The following is a 6,000-nucleotide window of genomic DNA, read 5'->3' as shown; positions in this document are numbered from 1 at the left end:
TATCGTGACGTCACGCCCCCGCCACCCGTGTGACGTCATGCCCCGCTATGCAAGTCTATGGGAGGGGGCGTGACGGCCGTCACGCCCACTCCCATAGACTTGCATAGCGGGGGCGTGGCATGACGTCACACGGGGGCGTGACGTCACGATACTCCAGTCCCGTGGTCGGCACCTGGCAGTTTGTGAGCTCAAAGAGGTGGCTGCCGAATGCAAGATTATCCCCTATCCTTTGGATAGGGGATAAGATGTCTTAGGGCCGGAGTACCCCTTTAAGTCACAGAGTCACCCATGCTTCTTAGAACAGCACAACTCCTGCTTTCTCAAGATACTTTTGTGATGTGTTGAGCCACACAGCACTAGACCTACTGTAGGTCCCTGAAGAGATTTGTGTACGCAGAGGGGCCCTTGTGCAGCAATTCTTTTCTGACCTGCAGATACTCATTCTTGGTGTTGAAGCCTGAAGCAGGATGCCCTCACAGTGTGGACTGGAGACAACCTTTTGGATGAAATCCTCCAATCTCTGCACAGTGAATGTTACCCAGATCTCTCTCTCGGGATAGATGGTTCTTGCAACTGGAGCAGGATTTGAAACTCGCTTAAAGCAGACTTTAGCTCAAACAGAACTATGTATAGGCCTGAACTAAAGCTAGGAGTTACATTCTGGTGTACATTTTGGTGACGTAATGGTCTGTTCACTCTTTTCTGGCTAGTGCCAGGCTCAACAGTTTTTTTTTTTTGTTGGGGGTCCAGCTTTCCAGAGAGAGGTGATTGGACTAGGGACTCCTCAGCCTTTTTAGAACTTCTACATAGAAGCTGACTGGGAGTTTATCATGTTACCAATGGTTCACTCATCTACACATCAGCGATACCTCAGTGTATCCTGTAATTGCAGTGTAATTCACTGAAACAGTTATGCATATGTGGTATCCCAGAGCGGGGTTACCTTGTGCTACCATGAACACTGTTCAGGTGGCTGTTGCGATCTGAGATTTATGGGGGAGATTTATCAAAACCTGTGCAGAGGAAAATTTGCCCAGTTGCATATGGCAACCAATCAGATCTCTTCTTTCATTTTGCAGAGGCCTTGTTAAAAATGAAAGAAGCAAGCTGATTGGTTGCTATTGGCAACTGGGCAACTTTTCTTCTGGACAGGCTTTGATAAATCTCCCCCTATGTCTTTAGATGTATTGTCTTAGCAAGAGAAGAAGCAACACCTCACTGCTGCAGCTTTCACACCTTCCATGGGACTCTACCTCCAAGCACAATATTTCACACCCAGAAGCAGCTGCAAGCTTCCTGGCAAATCCAGCTGCAGGGGTAGAGGCATGTCAAGCAGAGCTTTAGGGATAATAGCAAAGCTGACGAGCTCTCTAGCAAAGGAGGACTAGGTTTGTGTATCCTCCAGGCTGGCCTGTCCAAAGCGACGGACTAACATCTGGGGTCTTTCTGCTGTATGCTCTTAGGTCAGTGGCGTCTCCAATCCAAGGAAACATAGTTGAGGCAGTCAGCCTAAAGTAAAGCCTTCTAAGGAGCAAGTTTAACAAATTTCAAGGACTGTGACAGTGACATATTACCAGCTAAGGAATTCCTCAGTCACACAAGGGGCAGGGGTACCAGTGTAATGGATGTGTGTGTGTATAATGTGATGATCCGTCTTGGGGATTAGCTCTGGGATCGTCCTTGACCATGCCACAGGATGCGTTTCTTCTCAATAAACCAGCAAACAAACGCTTATAATGCAAATCTGGCACCTTGCCAGTTTTATTAGACAGGTTGCAGGGTAAGAAATAAACAAAAAGCAGGAACAAAACAAAATCCTAGACCGTCTGGTCACTGACTAAACAGATCAGCTTGTCCTGACTAACAACCGCTGAGCTTCCCTCAGCCGGTTAAACATATGTCCCCTGCAACCTTCTACTCACAATGTCACTCTCTTTACTCACAATTCATGTCACTCTCTTTGAGCCCCTCATAGCTCGGGCTGTGTACTCCTCAGCAGCCTCTGTCTCTTCCCTACAGCCCACAAGCTGTCTCCTAGGAAGAGCCCCCAATAGACTGAGTCTCCATCTCATATACACCTCCCTTTCCTCCTGCCTCATTACTTAAGAAGCAGGTGAGAGCTTCTGCAGGGTGAGCCAAGGAAATACACCCTTTCCTTGCCACACTGCCACAATATATATATATATATATATATATATATATATACATATGCGTGTATGCATTATAAAAAGACTATTTGACAAAGCCCATCCCCCACGCTACTCTGCTCCTTGCTTTCCCTCCTCCCATCGTGTAGAGGAACTTCCTTTCCTGGCCAACTCCTAGAAGTTTTCTCAAAAAATCTAACAGAGAAAGCATACCTTATATGGTATGCCAAATCTATACTCATCTCCCTATTAAGGGTGGGAACGTATGCTAATTGCAATGGCTATATAACTTGGATGACTGCCTAATAAAGCTAGAATTATGTTAACACTGACAATGTGTGTCTGTGTGTGATTTACTTTTGTGCATGCACTCATAATCAGTTTGGAAGGTGGCTAGATATTTACTAGGTCACTGAATAGATCCATATCAGTTTTTGGCGCCTGAACAGGAACTCTGTGTTATGATACCATGAGGCAGTCGCGACACAAGGCATCACTATGGACCAAAAGAGATGGGACGCAGCCGTGAGTCAGATCATCTCCAAGAGTATGGTAGGACACATTTCTTGTTCCCCTGCCAAGTACCACTGTCTCCCCCCTTTGGTTCATCTTGGTGCTTGTCGACTGTCTCGTGGCCAACAAAGACAGGTAACATAAATTCTTGCCCAGAGTCATTTACCTGAACCCGAGTGTGTATGAAGTGAGTGAATAAGTGGGATTCTGAGAGGAACTGGGACTGTGTCTCTTGGGGGATTGAATTGTCTTGGAGTAAACTAATAATTGAGCCTCCAGACGTCTGTCTGGGAGGAAGAATATTAGAGGATATTGGTGCAGGACACAGGTTATACTGTCATAATTATACACTGCAGGAAGGTGTGTCTATGGCAGAGTGTATACCAGAGGGTATGACACGGGACTCTCCAACAATAACATATTACCGGGACCTGTCCCAGTGCAACTAATTGCATATGTGTCATGTTCTGTCTTAATGTGTCCATGGACTATTGTTAGTTAATTTAGAAGAAGTGAGGGAGTAGATCTTTCCTGTCTAGTACCAGACTTAGTTAAAAAGGCAGAACTGCATTTAAATCTGTCTGTTAATTGAACCCTAATGTTTTAGAGATATCTGATACGAAAAGGAGGGGTTGAGAGGGGTTTGTAGTTGGTTTGCAGATGGCAAAGCAGTTTGTGCAACAGCTGGAGGTCCCACAAATAGGTACCACCTTGAATAGCACAAGGGGGGCCTGTGAACCAGATGTAGTACAGTGAAAATCAAAGGTCACAGAGCTGCAGTTTAGAATGACCTCACTGGTAGAATTGTTGAAAGGAGAGAGAGGGAAGGGACTGCTGGACAAATGTGAAATGGGTGACTGAGCTGTAGGAAAATGAGCAAAAATGTCAAGGGAAGGATGTATGAGTTTGCAAAGATGGGAAACATATAGAGATGGTAATGAAAGCTGGAGAAATTGAAAAAGTATGCAGATGTGTGTGCGTGTGTGTGTGTAAAGGGATGAAAGGAAGGTATGATGGGAGTTGTAGTACACTCCGAAATTTCAAAACTGTGTTTATGTTGTAAACTAAGTTGTTGAGTAGGATTGCCTAATTATCTCTCAAAGAATGTCCCTTAGTGGTATTGGCTATAATAGCTTGAGTAGACAACTGTATGCATTGTGTTTGTTGAGAAAGCTGATAAGTTAGTCCAAAAGTTAATGATATATACAAGTGAAAAGACAAGAAAAAGAGGAGCAGATTGTTGTTAACAGCTTGATCGGATTAGAGAGAGAAACAAAAATGGAGTCTCGAGGTTTTGATGAATACTAGAGAAACAAAATGGAGACTCAAGGATTTGATGGAAAAGCATGTGGTGAGTGAAGAATGGACTATGGATATTAAGGCAGTTGAACGTTTGGAATATACTGATGGTAGATGGACAGAAGTATTCATAAATAGCAGTGTTATATACAGTCATATACAACAGTGTGATTCTTGAAAGCAAATTATGATTTGATTTGTTTATATTGTAGTCATCTGGACTGTTATAATTATAATCAAAATAATTAGGTAATAAAATTAACACTGATGTACAGACATTCATTTTGGAAGTCTGTTGATAGGATGTTAAATAAGAGATAAATTATATATCGAATGAAGAGAGCCTTTGTTTCAGGGAGTGGATTGTAACTTCCAGTGTTATTAGTCCAATGAATGGAGATGGAATGGAGTTGTTTTTCCCAATGGTGGAGGCAAAAGTGAAGATGATGATGAGGAGTGCTTAGTGCTATGGAATGCAGAGCTCATGGTAGGTCTTTAGGAAAGCTGAGTGAGAGCATGGTTGAAGCTGTTTGTGTAAATTTGTGTTGTAATGGATCCTTTTAGATTGGTAAAGAACAGAAGAAAATCCACGTGGTATTTATTGAACCTATTTGATGATATTTCATTAATTTCCTAATAAGTTTTGTTTTCACAGTTGCGCAGGATGGATGCCAAAAAGATGCGATTAATTGTCTGATTATATTATAGGAGTAACAAGAGAAGAAGTTTGGCCAAGAAAAATAAAAGATATTTTAAAAAAAGTGATCACTATTTAATTGTTACAAAATTATACTATTAATTAAGCATTTAAAATCAGCAAATGGTTTATTTCATTATAAACAATGAAGGTGATTTTTCCAATTTTTTGAAAGAGCTCTGTATATTATTTATTCTTTTACATTTTTGATGAGAATGTGTGTTGGGCCCTGTGTGTTGTATGTTGAGTATTTGTACATGTTGGTATTGTTATTGTATGTCTTCTTGTAAAGTGTTCAAGGGTTATTGATGACTGAGCTAAGCTGAGGGAAAACAAAAAGCTAGACTCAAAGGGTTGGTTACCAGTGACGTAGAGGAGTAGAAGGAGAAAGGTGGGGCTTATAGGGAGGTTGTGACTTTCTGTTTCAGGAGAGGAGGCTGTCAGTCGACTTGAAGAAAATATACGGTACATTTACCATTTGAAATTGAGTATGTTTATAGTACCTGCATACACAATGTGATTTACCTATACATTCTACATTGCATTTATTTGAATAACATCAATTGTGAGTGGATCACTTTATAATGATTATTTAGTGTACAGTGGGGATCAAAAGTTTGGGCACCCAGGTAAAAATGTATATTAATGTGCATAAAGAAGCCAAGGAAAGATGGAAAATCTCCTAAAGGCATCAAATTAGATCAGACATTTTTATAATATGTCAACAAAAGTTAGATTTTATTTCCATCATTTACATTTTCAAAATAACAGAAAACAAAAAAATGTCGTCTGCAAAAGTTTGGGCACCCCGCAGAGTTAATATCTTGTACTGCCCCCTTTGGCAAGTATCACAGCTTGTAAACTCTTTTTGTAGCCAGCCAAGAGTCTTTCAATTCTTGTTTGAGGTATCTTTGCCCATTCTTCCTTACAAAAGTCTTCCAGTTCTTTGAGATTTCGGGGCTGTCTGTCAGGCACTGCTCTTTTAAGGTCTATCCATAGATTTTCAATTATGTTGAGGTCAGGAGATTGTGAAGGCCATGGCAAAACCTTCAGTTTACACCTCTTGATGTAATCTCCCGTGGATTTTGAGGTGTGTTTAGGATCATCATCCATTTGTAGAAGCCATCCTCTCTTTAACTTCAGCTTTTTCACTGATAGCATCAAGTTAGCATCCAAAATTTGCTGTTGACATATTATAAGAATGTCTAATCTGTAATTTGATGCCTTTTGGCTTCTTTCTGCACATTAATACAAATTTTTACCTGGGGTGCCCAAACTTTTGATCCCCATTGTAATCTAAAGATGCTGAATAAGAAGTCCGTTCTTTGGTAGCTTTGCTACTCT

The sequence above is a fragment of the Hyla sarda genome, chromosome 8 (assembly GCF_029499605.1).
Source record: "Hyla sarda isolate aHylSar1 chromosome 8, aHylSar1.hap1, whole genome shotgun sequence".
NCBI lineage: Eukaryota > Metazoa > Chordata > Amphibia > Anura > Hylidae > Hyla > Hyla sarda.
Note: the sequence above shows the minus strand (reverse complement) of the source record.